Raw genomic sequence first — 17,702 nt, forward strand, 5'->3', positions numbered from 1 at the left:
ATTTAAAACTGAAAGTCCTTGAACAAAAGGCAAAATCAAAGTTCAAATATCAAATAAATGGAAAACACTTGTTATAAGCCTTACTTGGCACAGGCGTTTCTTTGTCTGTGTCAGTGTTGCAAATTTAGACTTACAGCTTGCTTTGTTCTCACTTGTATAACAGCCGCATAACATTCCATTATATTGACATCAATATAAAATCAAAACAAACAGAAATAATGGGTAAAAATGTCAAACTATTAGGGACTGGAGTCAACACTGTGTTAAGATTTTAAGTAAATATTCACCAGATTTCATGGACTTCATGAAATGATACTCGATGTGATGACAGCGTTTCAATGTGTATGTGGTGCATCAATATAAGGTAATATTAAGTGAAGCGAGGAAAACAAAAGTCAAGTAATCCAATTACCGTTATCTAGAAAATTGAGAAAGGAAATGGGGAATGTGTCAAAGCGACAACATCCCGACCATAGATATCTATCAAATCAAACTAAATATGAAACACCTTTTATACAAATATTGGTAATCGCCAGTGCAAAACGTTGTTGAAGGTAAAGTTATGTTGCTTTTAAATTTTCACAATTTGGGTTTTCAAACAAGTTCAAACGTTCGCTAGCGTTGAAATATTATAGAAACATCAAATGTAGACATTTGAATAGGAATAAATAATAGGTAAAAATGTCAAACTATTAGGGACTGGAGTCAACACTGTCCTAAAATCTTAAAATAAAAAATAACAAGCTATGTCAACAACAAAAACAAATCTCGGCTGTTGTCTGCTCTATGGTCGGGTTTTTGTCGTTTTGACACATTCCCCATTTCCTTGCTCCATTTTACTCTATATACAAATCACATAAGGTGTTGTTATACTAATCGAAGATTGCTTTATATGTCATTGATAGAGTTGTTATGTATTTAATTACAAGCTTTTTCATTTTAATATGACTAAAATAATTCTATATAACCCGTGAACAATCCTTTTCTTTTTGTATTTAAGAAACATTTAAAAAGAAACACATTCATATCATATATGCCACTGTATATTTTGTCAAGTGATGTCTCAGTTGGGGTCTCAGGATGAGAAACATGTTTTCCTCTTGTATTTTTTTTTGATAAAACTCTTAGCACTTGATCTCTTTTGCTAATCGTGTGACAATTAAACTCTGATAAATAGTTGTTTCATTAATAATATAACTGAAAATGGTCAAGTAAAGAAAGTAGTAAATTCCTACTAACCTGATACCAGTAACTGTTATAACTGTAATAAACGATAATAAGGGAAAACCAGGATACAAAACAATATAGCATTATACGTAAGATTAAATACTTCATGAATCACACTACAATATGTGTACTTTAAACACCTGGATAACATGAATAACACTGTAGTGTGTCGGCGAGTAATTTCGATAGGCCACATGATCGACGATGATATCTGTTGTTGGATGTATAAGGTTGCAAGATTGAAAGAAACTGATATTTGATTATATTCCTAGTTTTTGGTGGGAATCGCGTTGCTTATTCTTTAATTTTCTATGTTATGTAATGTGTTATATTGTTTGTCTGTTTGTCTTCTTTTATTTTTTAGCCAGGCGTTGTCAGTGTATTCTTGATTGATGAGTTTGACTGTCCCTATGTTGTTTTTCGTCCCTCTTTGATAATTAGTAATATATATTTAACTGTGTTGGGTATGACATCATATCTTTCTTTTTATCGAAACCGTATACTTCTAGTATTATAATGTTTGCCTAAGTAGAATAACTGCTGTATTATTCAGCACATATATGTTTTTTTTAAAAGCATAAACATGCCTAACATCTACTAACAAACAACCTTTATACTGTTATAGTTATTAAATGCTGAGTGAGGGTTTTGTTTTCTGTTTTACAAAAATGGCATTCACCATTATTGGATTTGACTATTCTAAATTTTTTTTACACCGAGAAGATAATTTTATAAGTTTCCAGCTAATTTGATTTGCTTTCTTAGAGGAAATTTATCTAAATGTCTCCATATCTTTTTTTCGAGGTAGTTCCGAATTATACTGAATATTCTATTTATTTGGACCTATATCTTGTTGTTACGAATATTGGATAATTGTCAAAGACAGGTAATATATGATCTACTTATTTATATTGTGCAGTAAATTTCTAAAGTACTTTTAATGTAATAACCATTTTTTGTCGTTCCGGATGCAGGTTGAGGTTTTTTATTTTAACTTTGAACGATTGTAGAATAAGTCATTTCAATCTTGTCAATTCTGAAATCCAGTTTGTTTTTATCTTCAATTATATTGTTTATAAAGTGGTTTATTTTCTTATGTCTTTGTTTTACATCCCTATAAATTTAATTGCATGCATTTTACTTTTCCGAAATTAGTGAAGAAAAAAAAATATTCTGTTGTATTGAATTTTATATTTTCGAATAATTGTTGGTTAAGGATATCGTTTCTATTTATTGGACTTAATTAAAAAGATGAAACGTGCGTCTGGCGAAATAAATGATAAGTTTGGTATCCTTTGTAATCATATTGCACGGTTAAATTGAATCAAGATACAATTTTTGGAAATTTTCTATTCGCCATCATCGGAAACCTATATCTTTTTCTATCAACATATCACATAATATTTGATATCAAGTGTATTTAACCACTATTCGGCTATTATGTTGCAGATATTGGTTGATGATCCTAAAAACTTTGTCTTACTTTTGATTGGTTTAGATTTAGAGTCGATGTTTATCAGACTCGACTCTTCCTTTACTGACCCGCATCAGTTGATCCTTTTAATTAAAATATGTTGTTCTCTCCCTACACATTTTTACATGATGTTGTTTATTTCTTTCTTATCTTTCAGGTATTCCTCGCATTTAGATTCCAATTCTTACCGTCGATACAACCAATGATTTTGATATTAAGACCCAGCCCTTGAATGTAATATCACGAGATTTCAAAACCTCACAACACGCATTAATGTTCCTTATTGTTCTTACTATAGAGCTTATATATTAACAATGTATCCATGCATGACTCCCAATGCTGTAATTGGGTTATTTGACTACATTTTGTTGTTAAATATTGGTGTTAGATTTCTTCAACAACCAAAAACATGTACACAAAGTTAAGACTTTTCACATTACCCAGACCAACTTATAGATACATTTCAATTTGTTATAACAGTATTCCTTGTCCTAATCGAAACAATATACGTGTGTATGGGTTGCTTTGATATTATTTTAGACTTTGCAAGTATTGTATTTCTAAGCTCCAGTAGCATATTTATATCATTTAAAAACTGAGAATGTCATACAATTGCAAGCTAGTGTTATTGAGTATTTAAGTAATAGAGTATTACATAACACCGTACTGACTATATGTGACATACTTGCAGCTTTCTATTAAGCAGTAAACAATGAAGAAAAATACAAAAACTTATAAGTTAGCAAAGTTTCTTAATGAGACAATATTTGCCTTTGAAATCGAAATACTATTTAAGGACCTTGCTTATATTAAGTAGCACATTACTTCATTAATCACAGATACATGTAAATGTCGTATAATAAAACAATGAAAACATTATTTGGAAAACGTCAAACAATTCCATTTGTGGAGATAGAGATTATTTTGTGTCACCCAATCTAAGCTACATTGATAATTCCAAAGATTACATGTCTGAAATCACTTTAAGTAAGGATTACCCTAAAGAAGTTACCGGGTAAGAAAATATAAATAAAAAGATACCTTCATTGTTTACACTTTATCTTTTAGTGGTAATTTTTTATACCAAAATGGAGAGTGTATTGGTTCATATTCCTTAAATACAAATGAAGTACAAGTCGATGATAAACTTGGTATAATGAAAGCGTCAGACAGTACCCTACACTTTTACTTGAATGGTATCGACCATGGTAAAGCTTTTTCTTATGTACCTGAAGGTAAGACAACTATATGGATATAATACAGTAGCATTAAAGAGTAACTGTTACTATACTTTATTTCAGTTACCGATTGTTATATGTTTTATTATATTATATGACGAAACCGCACAAGAAACCAAGTGTGATCATGTTTGTTATAACAGTGATAGAGCAGCGTTTAAATATTTCTGTGTTATTTGAGGACTTTTACTTAGCCATTATTTTATGTTATGTCCTTTTCTTAATAGTAATGAGCATAGAATAGTAACGAAACACGCTATATTTTCTGCTACTTTATGGATTTATTCAACAAAACAGTGTATCAGATGATTATGAATAGAACTTAATAGAAAAGCTTAAACACATATGTGTGTTTTACATATATGTATACATACACATTTTGTTAAAATGCATTATAGCAAACTCAAAATGTTTTGCTTTAGCTTGACTTGCCCAACAGACAAGTAAAATGATCGTATTAGTTCGTAAAGCATTGTCTTTCTGTTTTTCGTTGACAGTATATTTGGCCACTCTTGTCTGTCTTATCATGCACCTGGTTTATTACCAAAACAATCGAAAATTTAAAAAAGTACAGGTTATATGCAGGGACTGTCAAATATTTGTATGAGAACCATTAAGATCATAGATTTGTAATTGATTTGTTAGCTTATTATTAGCAGTAGAAGAGCGAGACGAAATATGGCAGAGGGATAGTCAAATTTGTAGATTGAAAAAAAAAAACTGACAACACCTTGGCTAAAAATAAAAAGATAAACAGAAAAATAATAGTACAGAAAACACAATATAGAAAACTAAAGACTAAGCAAAACGAACCCTACCAAAAAAATGGGGTTGATCTCAAGTGCTCTTGAAGGGTCAGCAGATTCTTCCCAAAATGTGGCACCCGTCGTGTTGCTTCAGATATTACAAATCCGGGAAATATTCTAATTCGGTAGGTCACATTCATGAAAATGGAAGTCGCGACATAAGGAAGATATCCGATGTCATCTGTAAAATAGCTATTTTATAACGGTCACCCAAATCGTAATGGCGTCCGTAACATTAACGAAGGGATGATTTCAACTTCACCATTTGAAACTCTTAGTTTAGTTGCTTCCTTGTGAGCAGCAATTTCTATCAAGGAAATCATTAAAGGAAAATATTAGCTTACTTTAGATAAGGGAAAACTTTGATAGATCAACATCATTAGCATTTCACAATCTTTATGCACATATAATGAAGTATAAACGAAAATAAATCAAGTTTTCATAGTTGTCAATATACTTATAAAAGGAATTGTCACTCATATTTGTGCTTTATGAAAAACATTAATTAAAAAACCGAAATTTGCACAACATAGAGCTACATTGTAAAAAACATCGACAAGACAAAATCTAGAAAGAAATCCAACTGGCCGAAATTGTACCTGTATTTACTACAAACGGTACTGCTCTTGGTGTTGACCATTTTAACGTGGTATGAAAAAAAAGTGAAATAAAAAAAAATACTGAACTCCGCGAAAAATTCAAAACGGATGGATAGCAAACTTGATAGTATCAACATGATCAATGTTAAGGAAGATTATAGCCATACATTGCAGTCCAGTCTATAACGATGAAGTCTATTTTTGGAGGTGACTTTGTTCACTGATAGAAACACAGGGTCATGATAACTCTTACTTCTTATTTGTTTGGTTTGATAAAACAATATATAAAGTATGGATTACATTATATATGATGGAATTCGTTAACGCGCTTTATAAAATAGAGCAGTGCTACATAAAATTACAGTGTAGTTTATCGAATTTGTGCAACTGTTGATATTCAATTTCATTGATATTTTTTATCATTACCTTGCCAATAGTATTACCAGCCGAGTAGCTTAGTGTACTCTTTTTGTGGTGCTACATTTTTTTGCCAGCATGGTTAACCACCCCATTCTCGATATGTGCCTTTTCAAAGTCAGCAGTCTGTATTTAAATATTTTTAATTGTTGGCTCTTGTAATATTGTGATTAATTAGTTTTTTAAATATTAATCATGTTGTTGAACATTAGTTGCTCTCGTTTTGCCATACTTCAACCTTGTTTATGCTCTTTTCTGGAAAGCATTATGCATGTTTTGTCTAGTTTTCAAACACGCCATTATTTTTATTTTATTTTATATTTTCTTGTTTATTGATGCAGTATTAATTATTCAAATCAGTGTTGATTTAAACATATTCCTTTTAAACGATTGAACGCTGTTCTGATTCGATATTTCTTTTAAAAATTGAAGGATATGTTACGATCGCCATTTGCCATACTGCCCACTGAAGTTCAAATTAACGGAATGTTCGCTACTATTGGCAACCTTACGACCCTCACCAATGAAAAACAGACTTATGATCGGCTGAAAAAAAAACCCAAAACATGAAATATGAAACCATTCAAATGCGAAAACCAACGTTCTAATATATATTCTTTTAACGAAAAACAAGAATGGCAGACATGAACAAACGACAACTACTGAACACAAAATTACTGACTAAGGACAACTACATACAAAATGTGGCAGAGTGAAACATGTTCGTTACCGCTAAACCCTCCCCTGATTAGGGATAGTAATGGATAAATGCTACGAAAGAACATACTGTAAAAAAATACTTTAAAAGGCTTAACCCATCAGATGGGTTCGAAAAGGTACATGTACATAATGAATTGGACAAAAACAAAGGGAGGGCATGAAGAGATGCTTAAACATCCAGACAAACAAAAATGGTCTTTAGATTGCAAACGGCTTCACTGTTTTACATGAACAATTGTCCCTTAGACGATACAATTACCTCGTAACATCTCACTAGTAGCACTAGTAGCACGATTTCAGTCTGAAATGGTCAAGTTGGTCTGATCATATCTTAATTCACTGGATTTACTGCTAGAGAAAATCGTAAGTCTTGACATTTTTTCTAGCGGTAAATCTAGTCGATTAATATATGATCAGACCACAATGACCGTGTCAGACTGAAATCATGCTACTAGTGTCTAGTAGACTATATGTTGTCGTGTTAGATTTAAAGTACTCCATAGACTGGTGAAATACTCCATGTTGTGCATTTGATATCACATATTTCGACAATTATCAGCGAGTTCAAAGAATTGCAATTTCAAAACCTTATACACCAGCTAATGAGCTGATATGAAAAGTTAACACAACATATATTGTGTAAGCTGTGGAATTGTCACAGAAATAGACATCGACCTGAACATGTAAAAGGATACATGTATATGTTCCTGTATGTCTTAAGTTTCCGATAGTATCATTAGCCAACAAACACATCAAGATATTTGATAACGACATGTTAAAACTTATATTTGTTAAGTTGTTTTTTTTGTTGTTTGCTCCAATTAAAATCAGGAATACAATTGATATAATAATATGTTCTCCTCCTGCATTAAAATGCCAATAAGTTTTATTACTTTACCTTTCAGTTGTTTATGGTGTCGTTGACGTTCATGCAAAGTGTTGTCAAGTTTCTATCGTTAACCAAGGTAAGCTATGCCTTAATTTCGTACAAATCTCTGTCAAAAATTAACCGACAGATATGTCTGTCGAACACTGGTTGACTTATATATGAAAACAAATATAGTGTAACAAAACCTAATTAGAGAAAATACTAGCAACTCAAATGATTCTTGCCAGTGATTTCTCTGACCTATCTCTGAAACACACTGCATTCAACATTTAGAGAATCGTGTGTTTTCTTTGCAGTTCACACACACCACTTGTATAAGATTGAGCAAGTTTTGGAAGCTAAAATATATGTCCTTAAAAACGTGTGCTACTAGTAATGGAAAATTATTTTATATTTGTTATAAACAAACTACCTTTCATGGATTTTATCATATTTAGGCGCTATATCAATGAAACAGTCCTTTATGCCAGTTAAAATTCTGAACATATTTTTTGACATTTATCCTTGTGTTTTTACTACAAAAAATACATATCCATGGCTTACTAAATACATGTAACTTGTTTATTATAATCAGTCAAAGTTGCAATTGGTGTGCTATGTATACACGAAATGGTAAAAAGCAATGCTATAGCAATAACTTAAAAGTTCATCTGTATGATCTAACTGTTACATGTCAGTTTAACTTCGTAATTCAAAGAAATGAAACACAGAACATAGAGGTACATGTCATATCTGATCTTGTATTTTGCAACATCTCGTGTTTACGGGACGTTGAGTGTTTCGATATGCAAAATAATTTACAGAAATCAACGTTTTATTGTATTGTCTAGACATAATTGTGTTCCAGTCCTAATGATTACATATGATGCCATATCAAACAATGTCTTTAACAAAAATCTGGTTGATCATTAGAAGTTTATTTTCATCATAGCAAGACATTTGAAAAAACAAAATAAAACAATAGTCGACATATAAATTAATGCCAATTCTAAAAGTCAATATATTAAATAACTGAAACAGGCAGCAATTAATATCATAATTAGGAATACTTTCTTTCAGCAGACACTACAACAGAAGCTGGAGCACCGGTGGCAATCAAAAAGACACAGAATTTTAGCCTACGACCAGCAGATTGGAATGTATGTATAAATATTACCATTTTTGTAAGATTTTTTCAAAACGTACAAATATAATTATATTGTATTCGGTAAATGTACAATAGTGCATTTTGTCCTTAAACAATCGGGACTTAAAAAAACAACTAGAATTGAAATTATATAGGACACTATTTTCTATCGTGGTGCATTAATCACGATTATAAACCTTTCTCATTAAATTTTAAAGGATGATTTTGTTGCAGCTTGCGATATAAAAAGAATACGATAAGCAATGCTGAATGCACAGGTATATTATAGCTGTGTGATCTCAGCCTTTCGTTAAATAAATAAGATTACCATTAAATATATTTCTTGGAATTACTCACAGTGTGTTGAGGTATATGTTTTTTTTAGGACGATCTTGCTGTGAGGACTTGCAATTTAAAGCTTTAAAATAATTGATATTTATATGGACAAGGATTTTATTGTGAAAAGAATTCAAACGTATTCACACTTGTACATTTGGGATTGGACAGTAAGAGATTCAGAAAATAAAGCAATGTGTAGACGCACAGTCATAGTTTTGCATGCCAAATATCTAAATAGTTGGGATATCCTATGTTGCTGTTACTTCGTATTTTAAAACGTATCAACTAGTATAAATTATATAGGGAGTGTGTACATGTACTTGACTTTTTTTTTTATCTTGACATGTATTGGATACATTTTGTGTATCACCACTAAACCATATTGTGAAGACAAAAACTATATGTGTTTACATTGGTTTTTTTCCCTTCAGGTGAAAACAGTTTGTGATTTTATAGATTCCATACCGGGGTGTGCGCCGTATGTTGAAAAATTCAGATCAGAGCGAATCAATGGGGCTGCTTTATTAGAATTGGACAAAAAGGACCTAAAAGATTTTTTTGAGATGCCTTTAGGATTAGCCGTCAACGTTTGTTCGCATTTAACATGTTTAAAGAAGTATGAAGAAAAAAATAAATGATAAACATGTACATGATGTAGGCAATCTATATGTTCTTAAATATCGTGGTTTGGGTTAAATTATGATTTGTTTTAAAGATAGAGTTACATACACATACAATCATACACAATTAATGTAAAACGTGTGTCGTCATGTTAAAATAAAATGTTAACACTTTACTTAATTTTTAGTATTTACTTAGTTCCGCATATAACATTATCTTATATACCTTTAAATGCACAAAACAATGTGATGTAAATTGATATGTTTTACTATATGCCTTTGTTAAACTTAGGTGATACCCGAATAAAATGATTTTTGCTATGGAAGAGTTAAGTACATATCCTGTAGTATGTCTTATCAAATATTTGTATTGTGTTGGGTACTTTTTGCAAACAAGTTATCCAGATTAAAATGGAAGAGAGCAAGCATCGAAACTATTATAATATAACAATGCCACATTCAAATGTACCTATCTCTGTTTCCAGTCAGTAACCTTAAATATAAATATAAATGGGTAAAAGATACTCATTACTTTTGAATAATAAGCAAAAAGTAAAATCACAAAAATACTGAATTTAGAGGAAAATCAATTCGGAAAGTCCAAAATCACATGGCAAAATCAAATAACAAAACACATCAAAAACGAATGGACAAGAACTGTCATATTCCTGACTTGGTACAGGCTTTACCAAATGTAGAAAATGGTGGATTAAACTTGGTTTTATAGCGCTACATTTTGTAACCCTCTCACTTTGATGACAGTCTCATCAAATTCCGTTATATTTACATTGATGCGTTAACTATACAGACACAATAAATAAAATAGACAAACGTTTATTTGGCAAGACATTTTCAATATTTACTGAGTGACACATTATAGTTAATACTAATTACAATTTTGTAGTTGACTTTATAATGATAAGCAACCTTTATCTGAATGTTCCACGTTTTCTGGTTATATGTACCTTAATGAATGACACGTTTACTGCCTTATATTTCCTTAAATAACTCATTGATATCAATATAATCGAATCCTTTGCGACAATCTGAGTTGTTTAAATAGCTAGGTGTTATACCGTCAAATCATTCCGTGGCACATCGGGTTGCATACGATGAAGGGTAAACAAAAAAGTCATTGCAATAAAATGTTTCTGGGTAAAACACATTGTTTGGGTGTTGCAATTTACAATTATTATTCTATTTTGGTGTTTCTTAGATACATCAACATTAGTTATTGTCATTTGGCATATTTTGTCTTTAGTACTGGACAGGATAAAACTCATGCTAAGTATTTTTCATTTTTTAAACAAAGATAACTTCTGCACATATTTTTGAAAATTACAATTCTTACAAAGACGAATAGAACAAAACCAATTGTGGCATTACACCTTATACGGGGAGTTGCACATGCTTTGCTACCTCAGGAATAGATTACCTTAGCTGTATTTGACAAAACTGTTAGACATTTTCGATCATCAATGCTCTTCAACTTTGTACTCTATTTGACCTTTTAAACATTTTTTGATTCCAGCTTCACTGATGAGTCTTTTGTTGACATAAACGCGCGTCTGGCGTTAATATATTGTTTTATCCTGGTATCTATGATGAGTTTATATACACCAGCCTTTGGTCTTGTTATGAATCTCGTTAGTTCAAATTGCATGCTATAAAGGGAAATTTTACTCAAAAATTTAAAACAAAATCACAAAAGATCAAGCAAAAGTTTAGTTAAAATCTTAATAACAATTCATAGATATACCAACCGCAGCTATTAATGATTGCATTTTCAAACATAGTCACGTCTCTCTTTTGTGAGTTTGCTATTGTCATTGAAATTTGATAAAGCAATTTTATCTAAGCTTTTTCGACTTTTTCTTTATTGAGTGTTTTAACATATGCATTAAATGGTAAAAATGTTTGTGAAATATTTTGAATTTCTCATGCTTAAATCCAAACATATTTCAACCTAAGGTGTTATGAATAATGTGACAGAAACCAGTACTGCTAACATTAGATGTTTTGAAGCTTCATGATAGAATCAAAAATAAATTAGAGTGAAAGCTGTATATAATTGAAAAAAAAACAAAACAATATCTGTTGCTTGTGAGTATGTATAATTGTATTAGATTTGTCAACAAGCCTGACTAAAAGCTGTTTGTGTTATTTGAAACAATCTTTTTTTTTTCTGATATCAGAATCGTTGTCTCGATTTTTTTCTTATTTTTTTTTCTTGTCGCATTTATATTTCTTCATATATTTTTTTCATATGTTTCACAATACCATGTATACAGAGCTGTAATGGCTACAAACATTTTACTTCTGGCACGTATATCTATACAAGGATTCCGTTATTCACGTTATTTGACTTATTTTGATGAATATATATGTTTGCATTTATTATATTGAAAATTGAACAAAACTAGCCATCATAAACTGTAAAAATATGAATCGCTAGACAAGACCAAGATACGATAATTGCTTAATACATGTACTAAATATACATATTTGCCAATATGGAACATAGTTTGATGAATTATGCATGTCTTTCCAATACATATTTTCATTTAATTGCGGTCTAATTTTGAATCAAATTTGATATTCACAGGCTGAGTTATGTTACAAAATTACTAACAATCGTTGGTATACCCAAAGTGTTTTTCTTGAAATGATTGGATGAAACTTGCGTATTGATTTGCATAATAACATACAATGTGTGAACTAATAAAGAAATAAAAAGAACATCTATAAGGCTGAAGTACCATTTGCAACCTATCCTAACGATCAAACAAGGGGGAAACAAATACAATTAAATTCCTGTATTATATGTATGAGTTATGCCTCATAAGAGTACACACAAATGTCAACCTGGACGTATGTACTATTTATGAATACATTCATCAAATTATATATTTTGAGTACGATGTTTCAATCCTTTCTAGTGATAAGGTTTACAATGTTCAGTATGTGTTTTCTTTGCAATTTGTGCTAGATACTACTAACCTTAATTGAATGACATTATCTATCAACTATTGAGACAAGTTTTCTTCGATGTTATACTATTTTTTTGGTTATAGCATTGGAAAAGTTAAAACAACATGTTACAAGTATGAAACTGGGTAAACATCGTCCTTCAGTAATACCTTTTTTTAGATAGAGAGTTATCTGAATATCATTATATATGTGTTTTATTACACTCAGATACATACCCATGATATTAACTTCAAGTCATGTCACGTGTTTTTGCCAGACACTGTTTTGTTGTAAAAACTGGGGATAGCAAATTTAAGTAACATTTAAACAAAGAGAATTGTTATCCTACCCCCCTCCCCCAAAAAAGTAAAAAAAAACCGACATTTTAAACTAAACTCATGACACTGCAATCTCTGGAAAAAGGAAGCATCCCCTTTAGTGCTCTAAAGCCTAGAAAAATTGTTACGATGGGCACACATTTAGAGGAGAAAAAAAGACAATACCATTGCATAAGGAAACACAATACAAATGTAAATGAAATGCTAAAGTCGTCATAATACGTAGGAGAAAAACCCTCTCCCTTTGAAATTAAAAAAAAAAAAGGTTTTTCATATCAATTTAAATTGTAATGTTACTGTAAATACCAAAGAGATAAGAACAAATCGGTGATCCATAATATCATTGTATAAATACCAACCATTACCATGATTACACGAAGCAGGTGCTAACACTAATTACCACGATTGCTGATTGAAAGGTTCACATATAGTTCATTTAGATAACAGTTATGAAGAATGATATGAGAGGAAGAGGGTCCATTAGGTTACACCATAACAAAAGTAAAAAGTAACATAATAAATCAAAATCAACTTTGTACAACTGGTTCTATTATTGCAAGTTTGCATTTTCTCATTTGACAATAACGATGTCATAATGTCTATTATAGAATGTATAAGGGGATTGCTCGAGATATGAAAACAAATCGATTAGCAAATGAAAACAAAATTATCTTCGACTTACCTTTTACTGTTATGCCGGTAATATAAACAAATATCATTATATATGTCATGAGGACTTGACCTATAAATGTTTCCTTTCCCACATAGCGACTTGGATGGAGAATTGTCACATTGGCACTCATACCAAATCATCTTAATATTATTGTTCATTGATATGATTATTTAGCCATCATACGTACTAATTATCAACGCCGGGGAAGCAGATGTAAAATGCAAAAGAATTGTATTGTTGTGTGTCGCCTATCTTAAATCGGGCAAACAGGAATTCGAAAAATAAAATCATTTTTTTTTTTGTGTATGGGCCATGTCATTGGAGTGTCGTCTGTATTCGACTTATGAGTTTGCATATTGATATCTTTCGCAACTCTTTTACTGATGATTTTTCAGTTGATACAGGGAAATTTGAAATACCGTGATCAACATTTCTCACGAAGCGAAATTTAAGCATTATCTTGTAATCCTGATAATATATCTGACTATATATACAACACATTTTATTTCGAATTTGTGATTTATTTCATGATGTAAATTGCATATTTAGGAATCTGGTCAATCAGAATTTTCACCAATGTGTTATTTGTTAAAGCTTTAAAAGTAGCATAATGATATCAGCAACCACTATATCCCAGATGGCTGAAAATGTAATGAAAGAGATTATTTTCAACCCTTAAAAAGCAGTATCAACCGAGATGTATATTAACAGCCGTTTAACTGACAAAACATAATGTTTCCCGTAAGAATACAATTGCCTTGCATGTGTATACGTTGGTATTGTAATGCAGTGTTAATCTGCATTAGTACTATCTTATACTATTGTATTGCTCAAGTACAGATAAGAGTTATAATGCCGACTTCTTTGTGAACGAAAAATGCATTGAACGCAGTTTTTTTTAAACTCTGTTATTCAGGAAAAGGTTTGGTTCATGCATACTGATGAATATAATTCATCATATAAATATATTGCATTTACATTATAAAATTAATTCAGGCAAATATTTATCAATACTCAGAATTAATGCTAGGTTGTTAAGCTATCCCGAAATCAAGGGCATGGCACGTTGGTCATCTATCCTGAAATCAAGTGGATGACAATTTGGTCTTCTATCCCGAAATCAAGGGGGATGGAAGGTTGTTCGTCTATCTGGAAATCATGAGGGTGGTAGGTTGGTCGCCTATCCCGAAATCAAGTCAGACGATAGGTTGGTCGTCTATCCCAAAAATCGAAGGGGTGGTAATTTGGACATGTATCCCGAAATCAAACGGGGTGTAAGGTTGGTCGCCTATCCCGAAATCAAGGGGATAGTTAACTTGTCATCTATCAAAATATGACGTATGTGCGTAATCAATTTATTCACTAATTGTGACACTTTTCTCCATTATTTCACGCTATATTTCCGATGCGTTGACATTCGATTGTATAACCGGAAGCGTATATGCGTAGCCTACTAATGCCAGTTTAGCTACTAGTCTCTGCATACAGGGTCGTGCAGACAATGTTTTCTTTGGATTTTTGGAAAAACTACGGATTTTCTTATCCTAGGAATAGATTACCTTAGCTGTATTTGGAACACCATTTTGGAATTTTAAGTCCTCAATTCTCTTCGACTTTGTTCTTGTTTGACCTTATAACTATTTTGATTTGAGCGTTACTGATGAGTCGTATAGAGACAAAACGCGCGTCTTGCGTATTAAATTATAATCCTGGTACCTTTGATAACTAGTAAGATATTTACACTTTAACCTTGCTATCTCGATATATCTTGATACTCGTAATCGTTTTCTCTAACATAAAAAGTAAAATTAATATCCTGCTGGTTCCTAAATATTCGATTTTTGGCATTCTTGCTAATGCAATCATAAAGCACAGGTGGATTTGAAAAAGATATAAAAATCTTGTTGACAAATCATATTGAAGTTTTTTTTATTGGTTGCAGCAGTTTTGGTTTTCTTTGTTATCATAGACATTATAAATGTTCAACACTGATACAATATTTTAATATATTCATTTTGATTTTTTGAACGTTTGAACAAAACAGTGCTCATAACGTGTCGGTATGGTTATATATTACTATAATCACGTTTACTATAATAAGTGTGTGCTGAAAAGTAATTAAAAAAAACGGTTCACGTTTCAATTCCCCCGCGACTCGAGCTGAATCTTGTAGAAAATTCGTTTTGAACTTGTCAACAAAGTCATTGACGAATAATGAAATCCTCCTATTACAATGTATTAGGAAAGGGAATGACATGTATCCCTAATCCAAAACTTAAAAATGTACGAAAACAAATATAAATGGATTTTAACGAGCTAACTATAAAAAATGAGATGTAAATTCATTACTTAGGAAAAAACAATAGCAAACATGTTCATCCATTATATATGCAATCGGGGCATATACCACCAAGGAGAAATGTTGCCCTTGAAAATTACTTAATTGACACAAAACTAGATATATCAAAACTAGAGGTTAAACAGTTTAGAGACAATTTGTCAAAATTAGAACGCAAAGCTCTAATTCGTTATTTCTAAAAATTTTGATTAATATAAAAAAACAAATCAAACACATTTGTTCCTTTCAAGGCAATTATAGTAGAAATAAAAATTTGCAGACTTGATTGAAATTTTATACTAATATGTTCTACTGTGTTACCATCCAAGATAGCGAAAGATTTGTTAAAGCATTTTGTCTAGGTTTGATTTAAAACTAAAGGTGTTAAAAAAGTATTTGTTTTACGGTCGTTAGTCATTCAATCAATCTAATACTGATCCGGCTGTTGTTCGACATTATAGTGTAAGGTATTGCAGGCATATATCATCTGGTAGTGCATGTAATACTATCAAACTCTTAAAATAACATTAATAAGAGAAGCGAATAACAATCGGCACTCAAGTGCATTAACGGCGTCCATTATTGTTCTTCCGTCTGTTAAATTAATATCCTGAACCTTAGTATGGATCTCTCACATTTTGGAAATTGCCTTTAAATGAGCATGATATGCAAACAATTTTCTGTTCTGGTTTGTCCTTATTGAGTTATATGAAATAAACAGGTAAACAATACTTTAACTTCAAACATAGTTTTCAATAGCAAGAAATCGGTGTGTTAGTTACTTTATTTTCATTAACACTTTGCGTAAATGGTATTATAGGTGTAGCGGATACACTATATCGTTCAATTTAGCAGTCAAAACAGACCTTATTGAAACTCAGATCGACTATCATGTAAAGGTTAGTCTAACAACTCAACGTTAAGTGAAATACCAAACGATAAAGATCGTACTAAAGTCTGAATTGGTAATCAATAGTTAATGATGACTGTCTTAGTTAGCTTTACATAACAGTAAATAAACTCATCATAGATACCAGGACTAAATTTAGTATATACGCCAGACGCGCGTTTCGTCTATAAAAGACTCATCAGTGACGGTCGAATCCAAAAAAGTTAAAAAGGCCAAATAAAGTACGAAGTTGAAGAGCATTGAGAACCAAAATTCCTAAAAGTTTTGCCAAATACTGCTAAGGTAATCTATGCCTGAGGTAGAAAAGCCTTATAAGTAAAGGAAACAGTAGAAAAAGCTGTTCAACAGTCATAAATAGATTGAGAGAAAACTGATCCAGGTTACGAATTAAAACCGAAAAAAACCACATCAACTATAAGAGGAAAACAACGAAACGACATATTACTGCTTATAAATCTGTATAGTATAGGTCAAACTGAGATCTGATATAACACTGCATTTATAGTATATCAAAATGATGAAATATTGGAAAACTTAGATAAATGTAAATTGACATGTAACAAAAAATACGTCATTGCCTAACGAATTGAGTCAAAGGTTTCGATATTTATAATCCGAGACGAGGTCAATGGAAATTCATGTTTAGAATATACAAATAATTATAATAAATACATTACTAGAAGCAGTACAATAGAATATTAAAGATATTGACAAGAATACTGGACATTAAAGATAAACTTTAAAGTGTTTGAAAGGTGTAAAAAAACCAGTATCACTGACTAAAAGATCCTGACGTTGCAAAATACAATATATTGAAAAATCATTTGGCAAACGCAACAGGAACTTCTTTTCAACAGAAACGAAGAAGATCCTTTAAGCTCCAGCAAGATAGACAATTACATCTGCATGCTACCAAGTGTAGTATAAAAGTTCAATAGAACAGAAATAAAATATATTCTGATAATACAATCGCTTAAACGGTAAACCATATTTAAAGAGTCCATACACATACATTATT

General features: G+C 31.2%; 1 long non-coding RNA gene across 2 annotated transcripts; it reads left to right on the forward strand.

Annotated features, from left to right (window-relative positions):
• The first annotated feature begins 3,237 nt into the window (after window positions 1–3,237).
• On the forward strand, window positions 3,238–9,631 carry LOC143053463 (uncharacterized). 2 transcript variants are annotated; one of them, XR_012971353.1, is made up of 4 exons: window positions 3,238–3,936; window positions 7,387–7,446; window positions 8,430–8,509; window positions 9,267–9,631. It is a non-coding gene; the product is annotated as an uncharacterized LOC143053463 (long non-coding RNA). The 2 variants fall into 2 exon arrangements; XR_012971354.1 differs by having other exon boundaries at window positions 8,433–8,509; window positions 9,267–9,432.
• The last annotated feature ends 8,071 nt before the right edge of the window (window positions 9,632–17,702 follow it).

The sequence above is a fragment of the Mytilus galloprovincialis genome, chromosome 12 (assembly GCF_965363235.1).
Source record: "Mytilus galloprovincialis chromosome 12, xbMytGall1.hap1.1, whole genome shotgun sequence".
In the NCBI taxonomy this organism is placed as follows: Eukaryota; Metazoa; Mollusca; class Bivalvia; order Mytilida; family Mytilidae; genus Mytilus; species Mytilus galloprovincialis.